Raw genomic sequence first — 27,246 nt, 5'->3', positions numbered from 1 at the left:
ACATAACTGCCCCTATCCCTGGGTATGAATTTCCCAATATACTCTGTACATATCTACTGAGCAAGTTTGAAAGCCTGTCACTCAAAACTCTACCTACCCAGTGAGAGAAGCACCTCCTTCCTAACATGGCAACCTGTTGCAGATGGGGCATAGAGAATATGATGGAGCTGTTTAGTTTATTAGAAACACTTCAGTCATTTCATATCTATTATTCATCTCACTAATACACAGCCCTTGATATTTATTAATGTCAAATAGTGATTTTACCAGCTCTTTAAAAAAGCTAATGAAGAAAATTTTATGTCAAATGTAATGTAAAGAAAATAAGCTAAAATAAAACACTACAGACATATTGTTTGTTTCAAGTAAAAGTTTTCTTTTGGATTGGCAGGTGCTAAACTGTCATTTTGTAAATGGAGAAGGTCAATGCCCAAGATAACTGTACATGCTTCAAGAGATCCAAGTCATCTATTACTTCGTAAATTGCATATCAAATGCATTTATTGCAGAACATTTAAACATAGCACATTTGTTCTATAACAGTGCACCAAATTAGACATTTGATGTTAAAAACCCATTAACTTGAAACAATGGGTGAAAAAAAACAAATTCTATATTACATATATTCCATATGACAATCAAAAATATCTACAAACCTGACATACTCATAGTATTGCTTATATAAAGAAGTTGTAAGTTAGTATTAAATGACATGAAGGAAATGACTAAGTGCCCTCATGCCATTTTAGTGTACTCTCTGAGTCACTCCATTACTGACATGTGACTTCCTAGCATTGCTTTACAGCGGAAATAGAGGTGCTAAGCATCAGGGATCTCCTGCTATGCCCTGGATGCAGAAATGTCAATCGACAAAGAGGAAATCTCTCTATTTTTTGGTGTGAAAAGATGTCTCAAAAGTTGCACAAAAAGCATCAAAGAGAACTATACAATTATTATTTCTTTCTAAATTGTGATGTCTTGCATATTTTGCATGTTGTAAACAAGAAAACTTCTGGATTATTGTGGTATTATTTCATAAATAATGAAACCTGTTTCTGTTCCTTATCATTGGCAGAGTTAGCCAGGACATAGGTGGATCGGGCTGTTCCTAGTAGAAAGTAGGATATACTTATAAAAGCTCCCAATTGTACACACGGTTTTTGGAGGCATACCCAATTTAACAGTAGTCTCCAGAGCATTTTAGAAGCGCAAAACAGCCAAATACTTACATCACTTCAGTAATATTGGTAACCGGACCTCATCCACCACTTTCTGCTAAATGCATGTTACATAATATGGGGAAGTGCATTGATATGCTAAAAAAAACTACTGAGGTCAAACTGATAAGTATAAAGTTGTGACACCTGAAATAAAACAAAAGCAGTCTGAAACAGATCCAACCTGCAGGACATTAGACTTGCCTACACTCAGGGAAATCACTGATAAAAAGAACATCTAATAGTCAATGACTTGACAGATTTAAGGTGTCTTATTCTTAGAGGATAGTGGTGAAGGTTGCTGTTTGCAAATCCTATCTCTCTGAGTTATTTTTGTCAGGCCTGACTACTGACCCACAACCAGTCAGGTAACATTTCTTTGTAACCCAAATCTTACCCATCACTCATTTCAAGTTAAAACATTTCAAACATTTCAAAAAAGCAAAAGTATTTGTGGCATTGTCACACCTGTCTAAACTCCTGAAATATTTCACTTGGGGTAAATGAACCATATAAAAAATGACTCACAAAAATCCCCCTGAGAAATTTTGTGTCACCCAGATCTTTAATACAGCCCCCAGGCACCTCTTGGATAGGATAGATGATCTAACCCACATATTTTACAGTGGATCTCTGGTATATTTATAATAATAATAATAATAATTGTATTTATACAACACTTTTTTCTCAATTGGACTCAAACTGTACAATTGTAGAATAAAACACAAATGATACAAAAACATAAAAGTAGAGAGGCACATGAGCATGTAAAGGAGATAGCCAATGTGAGTGTACTAAAGTTTTGCAAAAATGGAAAACTTAATTAACGACTCAGACAAGACTAGACATATGAGTGAGACAAGGGGCTATGGGTGAGGCAGCCATCTTTGGCGCCTTTAGTTATGCAGAAAGAGCATAGAGGACAGGTTCCTTACCAAATGGACAAATCCAGTAACAGACATGAGACAGAATGTAAAGATTGACCTGTGTTGCAAAGTTGCAAGTTTACAATCTACAAGGGTGGTAATTGTTCACATATGTGGCGCTTGTGTCACTGGGAATGTAGATTATGGTGAAATCTGGTAGGCCTATGTGGTGCAGAGATCTAGATAAAAACTATGCCTTTTTATGTTTCTGAAAGCCGCAATGAGATAGCTCCTTGTAGGGTGGGCTCAGATGAGGAGAAGTGGCTGTATCCAGAAGAGGTTGATTTGGCTTAATATTCTTCTGGTAGTGGGTGTGGGTTCGCCCACAAAGCTGTAGGCCTCAAACACTGGCGGACCCTGGAGCAGGGTTGAGGAGTCTCAACAGGGGTCTACATCAGTGAAGGGGATGTGGAGGGCTCTGATGGCACCTGGTTCTGTAAGGATGGCTGAGCAGTGGATATAGGGTGCGTATGGACCATGAGGGAGGAGGTAGCAGTTGGTCTTGCAAAGAAACATACCAGCAAGCGGAAGAGGAAAGAGACGTTGTTTTTGTGCCAGATGTAGCTAAAACAACTACATATATATATATATATACACACACACACATATGCATCAATACAAACTACATTGCCAGATATATATGGACACTCCTTCTAATTAAGATTTGGCCACACCAATTACTGACGGATGCTTAAAGTAAAGCATAGAGCAATGAAATCTCCACAGTCAAACATTAGCAGTAGATTGGATCATACTGAAGAGCTCAGTGACTTTCACCATTTCTCTAAAAGGCAGGCCAATTTCAATCTTCAAATGGAATGAGTCCCCAAAACACAAACAGCATTTCCCAATCCAATAGATAATCCAAAATAAAAGAAATCTAGTGCAGCATCAGTTAATGAACTCCACCTGAAGGATATTATACTGGATTTTACCATTCTAGGTCAGTGTACCAAATTGAAATTCCGCCCAATTTCTTAACTAAGTCACCTACATGTTTATTTAGCTTAATATGAACCTTATTAAAAGCTATATATTTCCATAGCGTCTCTTAGGGGCATATTCAATTGTGTGCGGAGTGCCTCCAGACCGGGAGCGAAGGCACTCTGCGTTACTGCAACATTGTGGATTTCCCTTCGCCCCCTTAGGTCATACGAAAGGAGATACGCAATGTTGCAGTACCGTATTACCATAGAAAATGCCCAGCTGATCATCGCGTCTAATTGAATATGGCCTTTAATGTTAACATAGGAACAATTTTAAACCACACAATAATTGAATAAACAAATAGCAAACATTTTTTTCCAAGATCTCTTTATATATTTATAATTCCGCAGACCTGAGGCACCAACATGAAATAATATAATATTTGGACTTTTTCTAGATGTATTTCAAACCAATAATAAAAATATACATTGTGACTAAATTATGCCACAAATACTAAACCAGGTAACTATCTATTCTAAGTGTCCAATTTTGAAATTCTGAATGTCAATTCCACCACCAGCACATATTTTTTTTAATAACTTGATTCCCACATATCAGTTTTCGTAATTAGAATACCATTAATTCACATGCAAGCAGCCTCAGTGGCGGCATCTATCCAAAAATAATGTGAATATATATTAAATATTTCAGTACCAATTACCAAATTAATACATATTTTAAACATCTTAGCTAACTGGAGTCTTGTAAGGGATGATATGTCGGAATAATTAAGTAATGGTCCAGACAGGTTGGGTCTTATATTAAAAAAAGTTTTTGCAATGAAAATTAAAATAATTTTGAGCCTTTTAAAGAACAGATGGAAAACCATACACCATTACGTTTACTGTTAGTTTTGGATTTTCTGATTAGAAGTTTTAAATTATTTGAATCATGTCTTTAAATAAAAAGCATCAGGTTTATGCTTTGACTGGCTACTTGTTAACTAGTCTTAAAGGCTCCAAAATTGGGCCAATGCAAAGGCAGCTTTAACAAGTCATGACTCATTTTTAGCGAAGACAAATAATATTAAAGTAAATATTTTACTAACCATAAAATGAGCAACAAATATCCTCAAACATTTAACTATATACTATTTAGTGAAATCTGGATTGGAATTTAGATGAAAAAATACATACCTGTCAGTAGCAGCTCTACCTGGTTACCTGTTTACTCCCTGTTTACAGTTCAAAGTACATACCATGATGTCAATAGATGCTGTAAAATCCATTAAAGCTTTAGAATAGTATTTAAAAATATTTTAATTTAATTCTGAAAACGAAACGTTAAAACATCAGTTCCTAAAGGTTAGATGTTAAAGGTTACAATACCTCTACTTTGGCTTCCAGAAATAGCTGATGAAAAAGCTAAGATATCCTCTCAATAAAGCATCAGCAAAGGAGTTGCATTTACCTAGAATCTGAGCTGGTATAAATCATACAACAAGATCCACACATATCAATACCAAGTGGTATATAATTACTAAAGCTTCTAAAATGGAAAAGTGGATGTGTTACCCGTAGCAACCAATCATATTCTATGGCGTAAATGTAACAAGGAGCGATTTTTGCAAATTGCGGATGTTCAGCGACTTTGACAGCTAAATTTAAAACGGCAATGTGTTTAAAGGCAAGATTTGCCTTGCTGGTGTCTTTTATTGTAAACTGTTTGGGCTTTTTCCCTCTCTCTGATTAAACAGGCCCTCCATGACATCCACTTTCAATATGTTAAGGCCACCCCACGGTCTGGGGAGTACTCCTCTGGTGCTTCCTGGTAGATCCTATTGGAATCATGTACTCCTGGGGACCCCAGACCACACACCTACCTTCCCAGGTCCCAGATTAACAATGGCTGCTCTCCTAATATGCGGGGGAAACAAGGGTATTTATAGACACTCATCTCCCATGTGAGCCAGCTGCCAATTTTGTGCTACATGATTAAGCTCCGCAATCTACTATGTGAGGCACTAAACTCATTAAACTAGAATGTAACGCCCGGAGACCTCGCCTGCTGTCACCGGTTTAGGGGGAGGGCTAATGAGATAACGCATTACATATGCAAAGAGTTATGTCCCCCCAAAAATGCCAATACCAGCACTAGGTTATGCCAGCCTTACTGTACTTAGGCTATATTAGCATGCCCCTTCCCTCCCCCAAACAACCTTTCTAAGATACTTTCTGTTTTAAAATCAGTAACATTCTGTTTGGAAGAAACAGAAACCAAATTCTTTCATGTGTGAGACAGGTTTTTGCAATGTCAACCATATAAGACACATAATAATCTCACCTGATTTGCAATTTTGCAAAGGGAGCACTGAGTTATAGGAGGAAGTCCTGAAAAAATGATTTCATTCTTTTGAGCTTCAGGAGCAATGGTAATCACTTTGCATGCAGCAAATTAGTAGTCACAGAATTTTTATTAAATTATTCACAAAGCATGAATCCTGGGTAGAATGAATCAATCCCCCTTCTGATACAGGGATACAATAGAACGTCTGGTGTTATAAAAGTGTTATGTCTATATTTTTAGAATGCATTTAAATTTGCAACACCATGTGTAATTGTGACTCGAACACTGTTGACCACAAATCACTTTTGGTTTGCACCAGTGTGCTTACATGGTCCAAAAATGAAATCTTACTTATTCACTGCTCTGCAAAACTAGACGCCTCGGTGCCCTTACTTCTTAGTTAGCATAGAACACCCTTGCTTTGTCCAAGGATTCATTACGCGTTGCAAACTTCTGGCCTTCTGGAAATGCCAACATCTTGCTTCACAAACATATCCACTTAGGTGGAGGTGCGTTATGTCAAAGAGGATTTTGAGTATCTGGACCATTGCGCATTATAAAAATAAGACCGGGGGAATTATTTGGACAACTGACCTTTTTATTTCTGCAATTGACTGGACTCTGACAAACTATCCTTTCTCTGATTCCTGGCTATACGATTTTAAATTGAATGTTCATTGTATCCATGTGCATAAATCCTTATTCCCGGTGGAATTAACTGGGGATAGGGTCATAGCTATTAGGAAAATATTGGGGCTAGCACAATTTGTGAAGTTTTGGGATGACCATCATTTTGATTGACACATACATTTTTGAATGAATGCAAAAATACAATGACTGGCATGCTTTTATTTTGCAACTAAGGGAAGAAATTTGGGTAAAGTCATATTTATTTTTTCAAAGTTGCAATTGCATCTACATAACACTAGATTGAATACTGTTGGTGTCTGGATCATGCCTACGCTCTTACAGAACCAACCCCCTTTCACCCTACATCTTAAGAAATCTCAGGGATGTTATAGTGATATTACTGGGTTTCCTAGCAACTTCCCAGCACTGAATTCAAGTCTCATTGAGTATTGTGTTCATACAAACGAGAGGGTAGGAACTGAATATCACTCACCAGACTCTTGGACTTTTACTGACAGCCCAGGTCCGTTAGTGGTCACCACTGCTACTCCCAGTTTATCTATGTAAAATTATAAACTGATTAAAGCAGCATTTCAGTCTGGACCAAATAAAAACACATACTTATATGCACAAACTAAATCTCATCTTGTTAATTTGGACACCTTCCAATACTTGTGACAATGCCCAAAAAAAAAAGTTAGTGGTCTAAGACAGTATGACATCAGTAACCCTGCAGGTTTACAGCTGATGGAGGATCACATTACTTCTCTTCTATGGACAAAAGTCCTTAATAGCTAGAGTTTTAAAGGCATCCACGAATAGTACAGATTGTTACATTGGCTGCTAGAAAAGCATTAGCCTACTGGCTGAAACCTTATCCTCCTCCTCTGACATCAGTCTAAATAGTATTATATGACATGCTTTGATAGAAAGAAATTCTGCTTTTGTTAACAGGAGAACAATTGAAAAGATTAATGTAGTACCTGCTGCTGGTTTCAGTAAGCCAATGACTATGCTCTTTTTTAATAAACTAAGCAGTTTCTGGTGAGCCCAGTGAAGGTAGGGCAGGTAATTCACAACCTAGAGTCTGATAAAAAAATAAAACAATATATGGACATCAGAATAAAGAGATCAATTTCTGATGCTTTGCTGTTTAATAGTGTATACATGTATTATGTGAGCCTATTCGATTTTAAAACTGATAAAATACAGATCATAAAAAAATACCAGCAGCAAAGCCTGCATAAAGACCTATAACTAGATATGGACATATATCTAAATATGAAGAGTTTGTAAACACATGTACCATTGAGCAACTGACTCATATTATCTAAGGACTTTATTCGTAGTTAAAGAGAACAGATTGCCCTGTTCTTATATTAGACCTCTCGATTTGTGCAAAAATTTAGCAGCAATGATTTTAGCAATCAACCAGAAAATATGCTTGCTTTGCAAATACCCTTTGAAGCATAACATCACAGAAACATATTTCAAAGTACTTACATTATCACAAGCAAGTGTACAAACTGTCAAAACTGTTGGCCATGTAAACAATACGTTCATCAAAGGTTCATGCAAATATACATACACTCATACTTAAGTAGGACAGATTCATGTTATAAAGCACATATGATGATGTCATATATCTCAATGAATTTATTGTATCTTAATGAGACATTACATAAAGGTAGTGGGCCTCATATAGAGGTTTAAGTAAGTGCATTTTTTTGCATACAATAAACCTTCCTGTATCGTGCATGTGCATGAAAAATGCATAAGTTCCTTTGCAGATTCAAGCACTTATTATTCTGTCTATTACAAAGGTGGAACGGGGGAGGGAAGGGGCGTTTCAATATAGGGCAAGTACAGTAAAGGTGTGTTTATGTACTTGCTGCCGATGTTGAGTTTGAGACAGACGCAGATATGCCTGTCAAGAGGCGTATCCGTTGCAGGTGCTAGGCCCCTGGTGCAAGATATGTGCTGATGATGATGACTATCTGCACAGACATTGCAAGTGTTTTAGAAAACTCTCCCAAAAGTGATACCAGTTCTAGCACTCATAACCTAGAGTGGTAGAGGCAATTTCTAGTAGGGAAATTCTCCTGGGAGAGAGCATTTAATAAAGTGCTCTCTACGTGCTGTTCTCTCCCCCAAGTTCCTTAATTACACAGGTTTTCAACTACTGGCCAATCAAAATATTCAAACTTGGATAATTCTAACAGGGATTCCGCAACACTTTAGTATGCACCAAATTGTATATCTTCAATTTTTATATCATTGAAGTTTGCAAACAAAAGTTTTAAAACACCCCTTCCTACCATGTGATAAAGTCCGCACTTGTTATGCAAAAAGTCCATTGAAAGTACATTTTGCTGGTGGTCTACATGAGTGCAATTAGTCATTGCTATGGTGGAGGGCTGTTTAAAAGTTTTTGGGGGTGTTGGGTACATAGCTCTGCCTACATGGCAACCTCTGGCTATCACAGAGTTGTGGAACTACAAGTCTCAGCATGTCATGACCTTCAATGGTTGGCTGGGCATGCAGGTACTTACAGGTCTGCAACATGAGACACCTATAACTCATTGGCAGAATGGCTTTTTTCAAAATCTAAGAAAATGATGCTTCAGAACATGTGTGGACTGGAGGGGACAATAAAATAAAAGTCCAAAAAATAAAATAAAAATAATTACTTAATTAAAAACTAAATAAGCAATGCATCCAGATGCTGCTCCAACAACAAACACACACACACAAACACACACACACATATAACATATTTATAGGGCTAACACTTCACCAGGAAAGCCTAGCTATTAGACACCTGACACTCAGCATAGTCAATATTGTTATACTCTAGATATTCTGACCTTTTGCACTTTCAACTGGTTTTAACTACCATCAAACTTAAGACAATTTTTTTTTTACTATAACTTTTGACATGATTTGAAATTCAAATGAACTGAGATTGTAATGGAACTCTGAGCTTAAAAATATATTTACACATAAAGGGGATCATAGACATACATCAGTTTTTCTCTAAGTACTGTAAGGGCCTATTCATGGAAATGCAACTGCGGTTTTCCTGGGCACATATGAATATATGACTATTATTATATGGAGTCATCATGGATACTTCCAGTTGGACTATAACAGGAAAGGATATTTCCATTTGATTATATAAAGGACACTGTTCTCTCTTGTGTATATGATACGTCATTACATTAGTATAATATGTACAAATAGGTTAATGCATAACACTGTGAAGCCACATCTCTAAGCTACCTCAATGCTATCCCTACATTTTCTTTACGCTATCATGGGGCATAAGTATACACATTGTTACTCTTGATGTAAACCTGTCATATATGCTAATGATGTACAGTTAGATGCATCTTGAGATGCACCCAACTAAGAATATGTATGTAATGCGCTTTTCAATTACTATATAATTTCCCGCTTATGTTCGGGGCAAAAATACGTCCAAGTGTATATGAGCCTCAATGTGTAACATGTAATTCAATTCATTAAAAGAGCTAAGATAGAATGTAGTTCAGGAAAGGAAACTAAGTTAATGAAAGCAAATTAAATCATTTTTTTAGCAATGGAATATGACAGAACAAGAATCTTTTTATGATTGCATTCCAGGTATGATAACTTTATTATGTACACATGAAATATTACAGACCCAAGTTACCACAGTATCTAATAAACAAAAATAATGATAATATGTGAACAGTTTAATAAAAGAACTGAAAAAAAACATTCATCAGCCTTTGTCCACTTTAATTCTCTGTTCCCTGGGGTGAGACCACCAAATGATTATACCTCCATTTATGAATTGGCCCCAAAAATGTAATTTAGCATGTCTTCATAATCCCAGTTTGGAACCAGATTCCCAAGGTATCCCTGTTAATTAAATATGCAAGTAGGTGTTACTTTAGCTAGAGAGGCCAGTGAGTATTACAACAACTAATAAGCAAAACTCTCTCTGCAGATATAAATTTAGGAAAATATTTCCCAACTAAACCATATAATGATAATTGTATATTCAATTTTTGAAACCTAATTTGAAAAATATTTCCAGGCAAATAGTGCATTTAATCAACACCCCACCTCACAACAACTGGCATAACTGTCCCATTTAAGGGACCACCGCAGTTCAGAAGAACTAACCCCCACCAGCATTGCGCCAAGTCCTTCTGAGTTAACATCTCAGGAGATTTAAATTCCAAAAATTGCTGTTAGTTTCCATCACAGTATTGCTTCCATCTGCCTTTTGTTTTATTGTCGATACAGGCACAGAATCTGGTTCAGCATGGCGGGCATGAGATCTCCAGCACCGCAGGAGTACTTGGCATTTTACTATTTGGCTGGAGTTTCTTTTAACAGCTCTTTACATGCCAAACATTTGCCATCATGTATACATATCACTGTTCTGATATCTCTTAAATTTTCATATTGAGTTATAACCCCATTACATCAACTAAGAAGACTTAATTCACTAATATCAGATATATACAAATTGTACATGGAAAAGGCTGTTTTTGCCAGTGGAATTAAGGTACATGATGTCTTTGGACTTATAGTTTGACGGCGATGGACATGTAATGAACAATATTATGCCCCTTTTAGTAACACGTGAATAAAAAGATTTGTGTTCCCAGACCTTATTATTAATATGTGTCCTGATTACCCTTAAATATTATCTTTAAAACAGTACCAGGAACGTCTGACTCTTTCACACCTTGATTTGCAGTCCTATTATACATGCATTGCTGAGCTTATAAGTGGCTGTTTATTAACATGTGGTCCAGTTTTCCCCAAGACACCTCTCACTTTTGCCAATGGAAACCTATAACTTCCAGTGTTATTTTTCCTAGAATGCAGATTCTGGGTGCAATTGGCTTAACAGAGTCATTGCACTTAAGATCCAACACTTTTATGTTACATTTGTGTCCCAGTTTTCTTCTTTACAACTATGAGGCATAATTGAGTGCCTTGATACCAGCACTTGCACTTACTGTCCTTCCTTCTAGGAAAACCAGCCTGTGCTGAAAGCACTAGGGTTCTTCCCAAAAACCCCGGGGCGATGGTTGTGGGATTATACATTTTAAATAGTTAAATCAGTATTTTTTTTGCTGGTGCATTACACGTCCTACTAAGTGCCAGCATACCCATGGCTGCCACAGCATTCTGGCACTTGTAGGACTACAAGCGTGCGAATGGTAAACATGATGTCAGCGATTCCTTACTGCTCCTCAAGTTGATACACATCATTTGGAGCCCCACTATTTCTAGAAGAGAAATTTTTTTATTTTTTTTTATCATTAATGGCTCATTGTTTTGAATATTACATTGCTATTTTGAATTGTATTATTAAATGAGTCTTTATATGTATAAACAATAAGACAAAATTACTATTTACTAATCAGTAATAAGATTTTAAGTCATAAACATGCTTATTTTTATTGTAATGAAATGTGAGAAATATTAATATAAAACTAGGGGGGGCAATGGATTACTATCCATTTTGATTGATTTTGTTCTTGGATTGTACATTTCATTTTCCTCTTTCTAAATAATATAGGTAGTAGACATGAGAGAGGCATAGAAGTGGTGCTTGAAGGATCAGTTTGCATCACCAAGCAATTTTACTTCTGCTTAAATATCAATGCCTACTCCTCCCTTGTAGTTGTGTATAAGGATATACACTATTGTGTGTTTTTTGTATTATGTATTTTGTATGAAATGTTTTCTCTAATTTTCTCAAACCCTGACTAAGAACACTATAGGCGAATTTGATTTACACATCACTTATAATTATTGCCCTTGGTTACAGTTCTATGTTTAGTAAAAGAAAAAATTTGAGCACTTCCCTTGCAGGACTAATCAAAAACCCCATCACTCAAGTCTGATCCTCACCTAAATAAGGCGAGGCTTCATGATTATTTTATTTGTTCACCACATACAGTACGGTATTCTTTTTACTTCTATTTATCTTTTCTGTCGTACTATACCACTTAGATTAAGAGATTCACATCAATACAGAATCAAAATACCTGAGATAGTGATCCCCATCACATATACATTTCTCTCTTGAAGAGATGAGTATGGTTTCACTATATTTTTTTAATTCACCAATCACAGAGTATACTATTTTGTGTCTTTTCATTTTTAAGTAAATGCTCCTCTATTTGGGTTTGAATGATCCACTTTAATACATTATTGAAGCACTTGCAATAGTAGTCTGTCTGTGCCAGATTAGTTGTTTTTCACTCAGTTACAGGGCCGGATTGGCATTCTGGAAGTTCTGGCAAATGCCAGAAGGGCCGATTTGCTAGATAGTCTGGTTATAAACTGGCTGGCCCCATTACTCGGTGCACATACTGTCATGCCGGATTCCAGCATGACATTCTGTGTGCCTAGTAATGGGGCCGGCCCTACATTGACTTCCTGGTGGCCGCACGTCTCCCGTCCCATGTGTGAAGAGAGACTACAGAGCGTGCCTTGGATCAAACAAGGTAAGGGGAGGTTAGTTTGTGTGTGTGTGTGTGTGTGACAGGGTATAACTATAGTGTGTGTGTGACAGGGTATAACTATAGTATGTGTGTGTGGGGGCCAGTGTATGACTATAGTGTGTGTTTGACAATGTATGACTATAGTGTGTGTGTGACAGTATATGACTATAATTTGTGAGTGTGAGGGGGACAGTAAATTAATATAATGTGTGAGTGTGAGGGGGACAGTATATGAATATAATGTGCAAGGGAAGGGGGGGTCTTAATATAATGTGGGAGCTAGGCTATTAATCTAATGGGGAATTGCAGGTGGGAGTAATTATTGGGTGCTATTTTATTTGTGGGGTGATGGTGGGGCAATTTAATTTAATAGTGGGGGCCTATCAATTTAAGATGGGGTGATTGGATTTTTAATTTGAGGAAAATGGTTATATTTATTAAACGTAAATGCTATTTAATTTCTTGCTGGGGTTGTTTGGAGGGAGGGAAATAGGTTTATTTATTAAATGGGAATACTATTAATTTAATGTCAGGGCTAGTTGTAGGGAAATAGATGTATTTATCAAATGTGAATACTATTATTTTAATGTTGGGGCTGAAGGGAGGCCTAATTTTAAAACGTGGGTGCTATATTGATTTAACACAGAGGCTGGTTGGAGTTTTCTAAATTTCATGTACTCATTTTTTTTTCCAAATAGGGCCCCCAAAATTCCAGGATCCAGACAAGCAGCAACTGATCTAAAGACACCAGCAGTCACAAGTAATGAAAGTGACAAGACACGTAGGAGAGACTAGGACAGTCTTGCTTAGTCAGGATTTGGTCGGACTGCAAGGACAGTTGAGAGATATGTCTCGCTTCACAATGTACTGCTTGTAAAGGCAGAACTGCGTGCACGTAACAGTAGTGCACACAGTATTGACTGTGTATTTGTCAAATATGTGTCTAATACCCAAATTACATCATAGAAGCCCACCCAGTCTTAAGTGCCCTGGGCCCCCCGAGCCTTAATCCAGCTCTGGTTAGCAGGAGGAATCTGATAGTTGCTCCCAGCCCTGGACAGGACACAGCCTGCAGAGCAAGTCGAGGAGCTCTAAGTCTCATGAGATTTATTAATCTGGTGAGACAAAGAGCTTCCCTGCTCACTATACAGGAAGTTGCCACCCTGACGGATGTCAGCAGCATCAGAGCATAGATAAGTACAGTGGACTGGGGGTGTCGTAATGTGTCTGAGGGAGGGTGGCGTGATGGGGAGGGCCTGATAAATGTAAGGGGTTATTATAATGTATGTATCAACGCACCATGTTGACCATGCCCCCAACATAATGTGGCCACCCCTTGGCGGCACACAGGGTTTTTCCTACTCATCAACAGAGGTGGGCCCGTGTGCTTTAAATACCAGGGCTGATTTTTAGTCCCAGTCTGGCCCTGCTCAGTTATCTACATTGGAAGCCCCTTACTCTTGCTTGCAGCAATAAGACCAGTCCACATATTCAACCATAAAACCTAGGATTGTTCACACTAACATCAGACTGGCTCTGGCCTTCTTGAGTTTTCAAATTACATTTTATTCTGAGAAGGTTGCAGCTATATAGTTAACATTTGCTAATAGTATTAAGATTAAATGATTGTATCTGTGAGACATATTTGATAACACCTTTCCATTATCTCAAAAGAGGTATAGCCCACAGCAACAATTCAGATATTGTCTTCAACCATCCAGGGCAAATTAGATTAAAGAGATACTATGATTATTTGTTAATGTTTCATGTTTTTAATTGTATGACATTGTTCTATTATCAATGTCACAAAATGAAATGTTTTCATTTTTTACTGTTTTATTCCTTTGAAATCTCTGTATGCACAAGACCACTGGGTTTTTTTTTAATAAGAAACTGGCACAGCAGAGGGGTTCTTTTATTATATGTCTTGCTTCATTCATTTGGCTACACAGCATACAAATAATAATATCAGTTAAAGCAAATTAAGTATCTTTTAAGCCTGCAAATGTCATTTTTCTTAGCTATGCTCCTACAAATCATTACCTCCTTTTCAAAAGCTCTCTGGCAAATGCAAATGGCTGCCAGACACAGACTTTCAGCGTGTAATGGGATGGCAGAGGGGGGAAATGGATGATGTCACACTGCAGACAGTAATCAGAGGGACGTTCTAAAACTAGAGATGGTCACTGACCCCCGTGTTTTGGTTTTGGATTCGGTTTTGGATCTGGATTACCGTCGTGTTTTGGTTTTGGTTTTGGTTTTGCAAAACCTCCATTGCGTGTTTTGGTTTTGGTTTTGGTTTTGTTTGGTTTTGTTTTGCTATTTTTTGGGAAAATCCATGTTTTTGGGCCTAAATTAACCCAATTTAGTGCTCCAACTGTTTTAGAGACAAGTAATCTAATTGTTGAGGTAATAAATCATCCCAAAAAACAGTTTAATTCTTCGTTGGTAGGCCTATTCTACACACAAAACAGATTGTCTTCCTCTCCATCTATGCATATTGGCAATGCAGCCATCGTCTTTGAATGTATATTACACCCTACACTTATAGTTAAATATGTAAAGAAATGGAAAAAGCCAGTTTGGTTTCTGTCTCTCAAGGCCCCCCTCCACTTGTATAAAATACCAAAAAATTCAGCCATTATAGACTGTACAATATTAATTGACATGGAGAAAGCCAGTTTGGTTTCTGTCTCTCAAGGCCCCCCTCCACTTGTATAAAATACCCAAAAATTCAGCCATTATAGACTGTACAATATTAATTGACATGGAGAAAGCCAGTTTGGTTTCTGTCTCTCTAGGCCCCCCTCCACTTGTATAAAATACTAAAAAATTCAGCCATTATAGACTGTACAATATTAATTGACATGGAGAAAGCCAGTTTGGTTTCTGTCTCTCTAGGCCCCCCTCCACTTGTATAAAATACTAAAAAATTCAGCCATTATAGACTGTACAATATTAATTGACATGGAGAAAGCCAGTTTGGTTTCTGTCTCTCTAGGCCCCCCTCCACTTGTATAAAATACTAAAAAATTCAGCCATTATAGACTGTACAATATTAATTGACATGGAGAAAGCCAGTTTGGTTTCTGTCTCTCTAGGCCCCCCTCCACTTGTATAAAATACTAAAAAATTCAGCCATTATAGACTGTACAATATTATGAAAAATGGACAAAGCCAGTTTAGGGTCACTCTGTCTATGACACCCTACCCTTAAGGATAAATTGCCCTAACAGCAGCCTTTCAAGATGGTATGTGATATGGAAATGCCACAAGTCCCTTTCCTCTTTGGGGGTAGATTGCACCCTACACTTACATAGAAAGTTTTAAAAAGATGTTATCGGCATCATCTTCAGCTTCATCCTCACCCTCATCAGTGTTATCGTCATCATCACAGACTATCAATTCATCGCCGCTTGAATCCGCCATTAGAGAACAGTCAGTGCTTGCATGTCTTGGATGGTGAAGGCCTTCCTCGTGGAAGATGTAGTTCATTTTTATAAACATCATTTTCTCCACATTTTTGGGAAGTAACCTTCTACGGCGATCACTGACTAAGTTCCCTGCTGTGCTGAACACTCGTTCAGAGTACACACTGGAGGGTGGGCAGCTTAGGTATTGCAAAGCAAGTTTGTACATGGGTTTCCAAATAGCTTGCTTTTCTTCCCAGTAAGGAAAGGGACTGTCTGACATTTCCATATCAACTACCTCTTGAAAGTAATCCTCCACCATCCTTTGCATGTTTATACTCATATTGGATGGACTTATGGGCAAAGTGACACTTTTTTTTGAAAAATCCTTCAAACCAGCCCAGATGTTAAATTGTTCTCGTCTGCCCCCTGTGTCTTCCCTGCTTCTTTTTTGGAAATTTAATTTTTTACGAGCAACAGCTTGAGAAAGTGAAGGAGGACACGTCGTCAAGCCGAGGCCCAGTTCAGCGGCCAACTTGCTGAGCAATAGCTCCTTGCAAAAGTTCACATCTCGCTCATTTACAAGTAAAGACTCAATGTAGGTTTTAAACCTTGGATCAAGCACAGTGGCCAAAACGTACTGATCCGAGTTCAAGATCTTAATAACTCGAGGATCATTGTGAAGCGAATTAAGTACTTGATCGACAAGGCCAACATACTTTGCTGAATTGCTTGCTTTCAGCTCCTCCTTCATTTTCTCAAGCTGCTTTTCCAATAGTCTAATTAAAGGAATGACTTGGCTCAAACTAGCAGAGTCTGCACTGACCTCACATGTCACAACTTCAAATGGTTTCAGCACCTTGCACAGCACTGAAAGGATTCCCCACTGTGCAAGAGTGAAATACATCCCCCCTCCTTTCCCAATGTCATGACTTGTGCAATATGCTTGGATGGCTTTGCGCTGTTCCTCCATCCTCTGAAGCATGTACAGGGTGGAATTCCACCGAGTTACCACCTCTTGCTTAAGTTGGTGGCAGGGCAAGTTAAACTGCTCTTGGAGCTGCTGTAATCTCCTACATGCTGTGGCTGAATGCCTGAAATGGCCTGAAATTTTACGGGCCACCGAAAGCATCTCCTGCACCTCACGGTTGTTTCGTAGGAAGCTCTGCACCACCAAGTTGATGGTGTGAGCAAAACAGGGAATATGTTGGAAATCACCCAGCTGTAATGCTCGCACTATATTGTTGGCGTTATCTGAAATGACATACCCTGGGGAGAGTCCGAGTGGTATAAGCCATGCATCAATCACATCTCTCAGTTTGCGTAACAAATTGTCAGCCGTATGCCTGTTAGTGAAGCCGGTGATACAAAGAGTGGCCTGCCTGTGACAAATGTTACGTAGTGGTGTACATGCTGCTGCTGTTCCTGCTGGTGAAGGTGAATGACCAACCCAGTGGGCTGTCACAGTCATATAGTCTTTGGTTTGGCCACTTCCACTTGTCCACATATCTGTGGTTAAGTGAACAGTGGGCAGAATGGCATTTTTCAGCGCAATCTCTACATTTTTACACACTTTTTGGTATAGTTGTGGAATAGCTTTACGGGAGAAATGGTGTCGCGATGGAATTCTGTAACGCGGACACAAAACCTCAATTAACTGTGAAAAACCAGCTGCGTTTATGGTGGAGATTGGACGCAGATCTAACACTAACATTGCAGCCATGGCGTCTGTGATTCGCTTGGCGACTGGGTGACTGCTGTCATATTTGCTTCCCCTCGCAAAGGATTGTTTCACAGTTAATTGCTGAAATGTAGGACTGCTCATTTTATTCACCTGCCTCTGGGATGACGATTCACCCCCAGCAGCAGCAACAGCAGCAGCAGGACTAACGCTTTCTTCAGAGGAATCAATAATAGTGCCGGAGTCATCCAGCCTTAAGTGGGATGCCGGGCTAACTCCGAGCGCTACTGAGGATATTGATGAGGATGGTGTGGTGGGTGTATTTTGTGGCCGTCGGTATGTCGGTGAGCGGAGGGTCTTAGCTGATGAGGGAGTGCTTGTATTCTTTTGGGAAGAACTTTCAGCTTTTCCCAACACTTTGCCATGAACTCTCGTTAAATGGCGTAACATAGACGAGGTTCCAAGATGGTTAAGGTCCCTCCCTCGACTGACTGTGGCTTCACATACACTACAAATGGCTATACAATTGTTGTCTGGATTTGGGTAGAAATAATTCCACACATAAGAAGTGGATTTTTTTGTTTTATGCCCAGGCATGACAATGGCCTTTTTCTTGTCACGTGCCAGAACTGCTGCCACTGGTGCAGGACTTACACAAACAACCTCATCCTCATCAACATCCTCATTAGCGCCCTCGTCGCCTACACAAATCTCCCCCTCATCCTCTTCTAATTCCAAAGTGGCATCCTCAATTTGGGTATCACCGGCTACACTCGGGCTATTAAGGCACACATCAGCAGAATGCTCACGATTAGACATCCCACTGTTGGATGGACTCTCCACAGGGATTGTTGTCATTTGTGAATCAGAGCAAATATTCTCCTGTAATGCCTCACTGGTATCTTGCAGCTCAGCTTTGACGCGTAACAGTAGTTGTGCACCAATTGTAGGCTGGGTAACTTTTTGGGATCTGCCACTAATAGCCAAAGGTGAAGGCCTCATTCTCTCTTTGCCACTGCGTGTGTAGAATGGCATGCTTGCAATTTTTTTTTTATCGTCACTTAACTTTTGCTCAGTTACACTTCGTTTTCGCTTCAATACAGTAAATTTTTTTTTGGTTTTTGTTTTTTGCACTAATTTGAAAACACTCTGTTGTTTGACATCGCCTTGGCCAGATGACGTACTGGGAACACTAACATCAGGACTGGTGACAGAACCTGGTTGCTCATTTAGATCATATGTGGACTGCTTTGAATCCATTGCGTAGATACTGCTGACAGATATGACTTTTGACAGCCAGAAATATTAATGCACAATTAGGGAGGACACCCCAAAAACACTGAGGAGTGCTAAAATTTATTGAGTAGATACTGCTGACAGATATGACTTTTGACAGCCAGAAATATTAATGCACAATTAGAGAGGACACCCCAAAAACACTGAGGAGTGCTTAAAATTATTGAGTAGATACTGCTGACAGATATGACTTTTGACAGCCAGAAATATTAATGCACAATTAGAGAGGACACCCCAAAAACACTGAGGAGTGCTTAAAATTATTGAGTAGATACTGCTGACAGATATGACTTTTGACAGCCAGAAATATTAATGCACAATTAGAGAGGACACCCCAAAAACACTGAGGAGTGCTAACATTTATTGAGTAGATACTGCTGACAGATATGACTTTTGACAGCCAGAAATATTAATGCACAATTAGGGAGGACACCCCAAAAACACAGAGGAGTGCTAAAATTTATTGAGTAGATACTGCTGACAGATATGACTTTTGACAGCCAGAAATATTAATGCACAATTAGAGAGGACACCCCAAAAACACTGAGGAGTGCTTAAAATTATTGAGTAGATACTGCTGACAGATATGACTTTTGACAGCCAGAAATATTAATGCACAATTAGAGAGGACACCCCAAAAACACTGAGGAGTGCTTAAAATTATTGAGTAGATACTGCTGACAGATATGACTTTTGACAGCCAGAAATATTAATGCACAATTAGAGAGGACACCCCAAAAACACTGAGGAGTGCTAACATTTATTGAGTAGATACTGCTGACAGATATGACTTTTGACAGCCAGAAATATTAATGCACAATTAGAGAGGACACCCCAAAAACACTGAGGAGTGCTAACATTTATTGAGTAGATACTGCTGACAGATATGACTTTTGACAGCCAGAAATATTAATGCACAATTAGGGAGGACACCCCAAAAACACAGAGGAGTGCTAAAATTTATTGAGTAGATACTGCTGACAGATATGACTTTTGACAGCCAGAAATATTAATGCACAATTAGAGAGGACACCCCAAAAACACTGAGGAGTGCTTAAAATTATTGAGTAGATACTGCTGACAGATATGACTTTTGACAGCCAGAAATATTAATGCACAATTAGAGAGGACACCCCAAAAACACTGAGGAGTGCTTAAAATTATTGAGTAGATACTGCTGACAGATATGACTTTTGACAGCCAGAAATATTAATGCACAATTAGAGAGGACACCCCAAAAACACTGAGGAGTGCTAACATTTATTGAGTAGATACTGCTGACAGATATGACTTTTGACAGCCAGAAATATTAATGCACAATTATGGGGGACAACCCAAAAGCGCTGGGGAGTGCCAAATATGAAGAAAAAATAATAAACCTCTATCCTCCTCTCTGCACTAGCGATTTTGGTTAGAGCAATTGCAAGAACAATATTGTATTCTTTCTCTGTCCCTGCTCTAATTAGCCTATGACTACACCCTGCTCTCTCCCTCTGTCAAATGGCGATGGATTGCTGTGGAGGCGTGTATTTATAAAGTTGAAGTATCGCGAGAACCGAGTCCCGAGATCCGACGACGTCACAATGACGTTCGGCCTCGATTTGGATTCGGAATTGGCGGGAGAGTACCGAGCTGCTCAGCTCGGTACTCGGATACCCAAAGTTCGGGTGGGTTCGGTTCTCGGAGAACCGGACCCGCCCATCTCTATCTAAAACATCTCTGCTCACTAAACCATGTGCCATGTGGTTGCTTTGGTAGCCAATAAAGCATTTATCTTTAATAGCAGCCTAAAAAAAAAAAAAGGGTGAATGGTAAATGCCAACATTCTCATTATAGCCTGCCACAGTGATTTATGCAAATAAAATAAAAAATACACCTGAGTTTTTCATTGAATTGCTGTTTAATGCTTGATAATAATAAGAACCTCTTGTTTGCAATATAGTGAAACATTTTAGGCAATTGACAGTGAGTGAGAGATGCATCAGTTAAAACCAATACAGGTCAAGCAATAAAACAAAAATAATTGAGAATTTTGTACAGAATAAGCTACCAATGTTATGTTTAACCCTAAAATTAAATTATAAATAATTTAAACAACAGTAATTTCCTTTTATTGAATACAGTACAACTAGTTTAGCATGTATGTGCCTACATCGTGCATCACAAGATACCCACCCACTTCCCAGTTGGAGAATTTCCCACATAAAAATGCTGATGGGCCAAATGTGTAAAGCTTCACTGGCCTGCCTATTACCACTCTAAAGAGATATTAGTAAAGTCTTTACTACCCTGACACATATCTAAATGTATGTAATTATAACTTTGGGATTCATATGCATAAAATGCTCCTGGAAGGTGCAGGTGGGGAGACAAAAATCTGCAACCCACCACCACACAGGAAATGCCCCATAAGTCTGCACTTTCCATCCCCTGAAACTGCTTTGTTGAACATGGGTTTAATATTAGGCAAATTCCTGCACCAAGCCAGTAAAGCTAGTATTTGTCAGGGAATGCCTTGATCTGCCCATTTTCTTCCACCAGAAGGAGCTAGTATTTGCATCCCTGCATTTGCCGGCATCTTGATATTGACACCCAATCTACATGAAATCAATATCATACTTGCCTACTTTTCAAACTTCACTTCCGGGAGATCCCGGAAGAGAAGTAGTGTGGCAGGGGATAGGAGGGGGCATGGTGACCAGTATAGCTCTGCCCCTGTTAGGAAATGCGAAATTCACGGAATTTCATAGCAGGGGTCGAAGCTTAATGATGTGAAATCTCATCATTAAGCCCCACCTCCATCACATCCAGGAGGTTGCCTGCTCTTCTGGGAGTCTGGGAGGATTCCCTGAAATTTGGGAGCCTCCCAGAAATTCCAGGAAAGTAGGCAAGTATGATCTATATTAGTCAAAAGAAGCATATGATGTCACAAATCAGCATTTGCACTACTGGGCCACATCTTTGAAACTTCGTAAATTAGTCTTTCTGTTCATTTACTGAAAGCAAATATCTGCTTGTTTGCTACAGTTTATGTCATGTTTGTGCTACTTGCACCAATGTTTAAATACTTCCACTTCTACTGCAGGGATTTTTAACCTGTGGTAAACTCAGCAAGACCTCAGGCACATCTTAAGGCTATTTTAATCTCTTAAATGTAACTCAAAGTAATTGTACTATATTAATAAAGAGTACAGTATACATAATAGTCAGAAGATGTATTTCTGGGAAGGAAAAGGTTCTGTTTAACTTATTTAGGTTATTATAAATACATATTTTTATGTTTTTTCTACTGGAGATTTCAAAACCATCAATATCAGGTCATCAGAATCTTGGTGTATACAGAGGTCTGCAATTTAGGCAGAGACTACTCTTTTGCAAAACTTACATTGTTAAATATATTTTTGGAATAAAAAGTTGTCACAAAACCATTTCTTTGATACTCCTGCATGTAGCATAGAAGCGTCACGGAGATGTCAGGTTTTTGCTGACCTCTCCTTTTCTTACTAATGCATGAACATTTCACTACAATAAGTACAACTATAAGTACATTTACAGAGGGATGACAACCCTGAAGTTCCTTTCTATTTGTTATCATTAGTTATATAACACTCTCTGACAGTGCTAGTACCTGATGACTGCTCTCTTAACGGTAAAGGACGCATGCAGTCAGGGACCTTTAAGTCACCTACGTGAAAAGTTATTTATGAGAGTAATTTCACACCAGTTAACAATGGGTATGTGACATTGACATAAAGCACATAGTCTTCAGATAAAGGTGCTGTAAGCAGTGGCGGATCCAGGGGGGGGCAATCGGGGCATTCGCCCCCCTAGCAGCAAAAAGCTAGGTCCCAACCGCCGATCAAAACGGGAGGGGCGAAGCTAAGCGCGAGCGGGGGGCGGGGCTAAATGTGGGCCAGCCAATCAGAGTGGTCCCAGCCGGCGATCACACCTGGAGGGGGCGGAGCCAATCGCAGACGGAAGGCAGGGTTTAACGCGGGGCAGCCAATCAGAGCAAAGGAGGGGCGTGATTATGCAAAATCGCCCCCCCTAAACATAAAGTCTAGATCCGCCCCTGGCTGTAAGATACACTCTGATGGTGTATCTAACCAACAACAGGAAACAAACTGTATTTACATAATAGATTTAAATGTATATGCTTATTTTAGTTAAATAAAAAGGTCTGCAATCATAGCGATTTGATATTTAAGGAAATGGAAAATAATACAGCTTTTCCGCCTTTACAGCATCTAAAAAATACTTTGTGTGGGTTTAGTTTCCCACAATTGTTACTATGTAAACCTAGCCATCCCATTGGGGCCTATTTATTAAACAATTTTTCTCTGTGAAATCCCCGAAAAATGACATTTTCTCTGCAAAAGTAAGTGTAGTTGAGATTCATGAACATAGCATTGCATTTCCTTATGTTAAACAGTGCAGTCCCCATAAAAGTATATGGAGACTGCTCACTAATGTTATTTATCAACATTCACAAATGATTTAATTTTGCAGCTGAAGCTGGCAGCCATTTCTCTCTGAGCTGGACAGTGTATGTGTGCAGGGGCAAACGCAGGATTTATAGAGGGAGGTTTCCCCACCATGCCGCCAGTGGACATGACAAGCATGCGAGGGGGCGTGGCTAAAATTTTAGGCAGTGCTTGGCTACTCTCCAACTCTTCCTATCCCCATAATATACATAGGCAACGCAGCGTGCACTACTGGTGCACGCAGCTCTCCCTTTTCAAGCATAGCTGTGTCAAGTGGGGGAAGGGTCCAGCCACCTCAATTATACTGTGACCCAGGCTTGGTGGGGGTTTCCAGGCACTAGAAAACCCCCCTCGGTTTGCCTATGGTGTGGAGGGATCACATGATCCCACCTTGTCACATGATTCAAGTTCGTTCAGGGTTGTACAGTAGGGTTCTCTGTGCACATGTCCTAGATTTTCAGTCAGCGCATGTGCACAGGAATTGAAAGGAGGAAAGAAGATCACAATCACGATCGCATTGAGAAGAGGCAGTAATATGTAAGTTTTTTTACTTCACAGGAACAGCAGTTTATCAAAACTGCTGTTCTTGTGGAAGTTTTTTGATAAATATGAAAGATAGTTCAATCCTCATCTATGCGATAATAATTGAAAATTATCTTTCATAAAATGTAGCCATTAGCAAATAGGTGCCATTATACCTTAATTATCAGGGAAAAGGTTTAGATTAATACAAGTAGGCAAAATTGTTAAACACACATGTGTTTCACAATATCTGCATAGGCACTTAGTCGTCTTGTTGCAACCTGTGCATGAAGGCTAAGTAAATACTCTGGACTCTTGTGTAGACCTAGATGAAAGAGCTCAGAAGAAAAATAATGAAACTATATAAATTCTCCTCATAACTGTGTTTCAGCTATGGTGAGAGATGCCATACTTAAACCATGGCAATCATATATCTGTCACTTTCCTATAACATCTTACACCCTTGAGAATGCTGATGACAACAGGGAATAGGGAGAATTATGCAACATCAGGGAAAATTTACATGCTTGAGTGCACTAGCAACTTAAGTACATAAATAAAACAATGAGGGTTTGTAATCAGTTGCGCGATTAATATGGACATAATTCTTACCCTTTATAGTTTATTAAAGTATTTTTTTACTGGAATGTTATATTTTCCAGTAGCGCATAAAAATGATTTTGCCCCATTAATAATTTATTAAACTTTAAAGAAAATATGCACTGAAACACACTCTACATATTCAAAGTGCAACTTATGCATCTCCAAACTGTTTGTTTTGCTTTTCCATTTTAGAAAGCCTAATATGTATTTAGCAGGTTCAAAGATTACTGAAAGAGAAAAACTAATCGGACAATTAAGTATATAATGAATGAGTATTTTCTAGACTCAAGAAAGAGTACATGGACAATGTCTTTTGACATAGATTTTCATAGTGCCTTTGCTTAGATGTCAGAGGTGTAAGCCTTTCAAAAGAAGCCTTTTCAGAGATAAAAGTTACGTGAGATAAGAAGAGAGAATTTGCCTACAGGCTTCACAATAACTCACACAGCCAATCAGAAGCCAGAGAATTCCCAAAGTTAAGAACTATTTGCATCAAGCTGGCTGCTGTTGAATCCTGAAATGCTCCCAAAATCCGTAGTATACAGCTAGTTTATGAACTGCACTTATAAAGGTTCTTCTTGTAAAATAAGTTATAGTTTTTACATCCCGAAGCAGAAAGAAGTGCTTTATTTAATAGTGTTTAGTGTTGGTGAAATTCATACTACAACTCAGTGCAAAGCACTCACAGAAAATGAATTTGACCTAGATTCTATCACCCAATTTTTCACTGTTTAACTGTCTGTTTTCTTTTAACAATCTATTTCAGTTGAATTACTTTAATGTTGTCCAAAAAATTATGTAAAAATAATAATTCTTTAGTAGTAAGAAGCACTAGCTCAATGACGAGGCACATGGCGGGTGTAGAATTCAAAGTTGTAACTAGATTAAGCTAGAGTTCAGTTTAGTTCTTTACTTTTTCTTAAACACACGCGCACACTGTTGTCATCTTAAGCATTATTAATATTAAGTAAGGCCTTCTCATCTTCTGTTTCAATGCATGTTTCTGTTTTGTTTTCATGGTATATTTAACTTGGCTCCCTTCTTTGTCTTTTGGAGCCCCTCTTCTATTAGGACAAAGGCTGTCAGTACTCTGTTGCATAGCTTAGAACAAAATCCCTGGAACTTAAACTGATAGCTAGACAAGGTGATGAACATGAAGTATATGGAATCTAGAGGACTAGAACAGAGTTCAGGTAAAAGACACTGAAGAATCCAAACCAAATATAATTGTGAGGAACAAGCCAGGAAACATTTTAACAATGAGTTACCAGTCATAAGACAAAAGCTATATAAATCCTCCGATTTCAGGAAATACGGAAGTAAGGGTAGCTGCGTTTTGGTAATTCTGAGGATGCTCTTGTCTAAGAACTGAAAGTCCTAGGTTCAATTCCCTGGCCAGGTAATGATATTACAGGTGCCTGAAATATTGGACCTTCAAAATTAATCTTCATCATGAAAGGATGTTGGAAATCATCATCTCATACAACAATAACAATGCAATTTTGGTCTCATAGCCCTTATAGTAATCCAGGTATATGTGGTTAGTTAGTGTATACTAACAATAAGATTATTTAAATGCTAACTTATCTTCAGAATATGCTTTTTAATATGAAGCTAAATAGTTTTTTGTCTTAGCTATAATATTTAAGTCTAATTCCTTAATAATGTATATTTCTTTTCCTGAATTCAGTTTGCCCTCTATTGTTATAAACTGTGATAGCAGAGACATGTGTATCAGAGAATAGTTCACATGGGTGGAAAGAAAAAAGGGTACATTCAGTCTTCTAATATTACTATCTTGAAAACATAAGAATCTCTGTCAGTATGTTGTTGCAGGTTATGAAGGAACAAAAAATACTGAAGTAGAATATAATTTCCATACATGGGACAGATGGTAGACTCTGCTGAAACCATATCTTTGTTTAATGGCAGGTTTATGAATCCAGGTACAGAAATGTGAATGTGATACACTCCTGCTCAGCTGGTGGGTAATCATTAGGAGACATCAGAGTCTACATATCATCTTGATGTCTTTGCTCATTTATTCTAACTTCACAATCAAGATCTAGGACTAGATTTACTATCAGGCGTGTTTGTAAACCCGCCGACTTTCGGTTTAGCCATCGCCGGATTTACTAAGGCTAAACCCGGCCTCCAAACGGCCAAAAATGATGTTTCCAAACCCGCCTCTGTATAAAGCGCCATGACGGTTTCAACAATGTTCTACATACAAACAGCCGGATTTACTATTAGGGGGTTTATAAAGCCGCCGGAAAACCGCCATTCAATAGACCAAAATGAAAGCGCTGCTTGTGAGCAGCGAGATTGTTCAAACAGTGTGCTGTTTGAACTATTTAGCCATTTCTAACATAAGAGAAAGAGACATTTTGTGCAAAGTTTCCTCCTTTAGGATTGTATATGGGAAATGGGCAAACTGGCATGTAATTTGAGGTTTTTTGTTTTTTTTTCCCATCCTGTATTATTGAATCCTATTTACTGATGAAAAGGTTTACCGGCCACTCCACATGCATTCAAAGTGCGTATGAATCTGGAATCTTTGCCTGATGTGGATGTAGTACCAATGTTTGTACTCATGTAAACCAGGTTCCTAGATATATTTGGTGGGGTGCTTATGTATGCACCTGTTAAGTTGTCTGATATTATCCTGGCTTGCTGTCTGATACAT

The sequence above is a fragment of the Mixophyes fleayi genome, chromosome 2 (genome assembly GCF_038048845.1).
Source record: "Mixophyes fleayi isolate aMixFle1 chromosome 2, aMixFle1.hap1, whole genome shotgun sequence".
Taxonomy (NCBI): domain Eukaryota; kingdom Metazoa; phylum Chordata; class Amphibia; order Anura; family Limnodynastidae; genus Mixophyes; species Mixophyes fleayi.
This window is presented reverse-complemented; position numbering follows the sequence as displayed.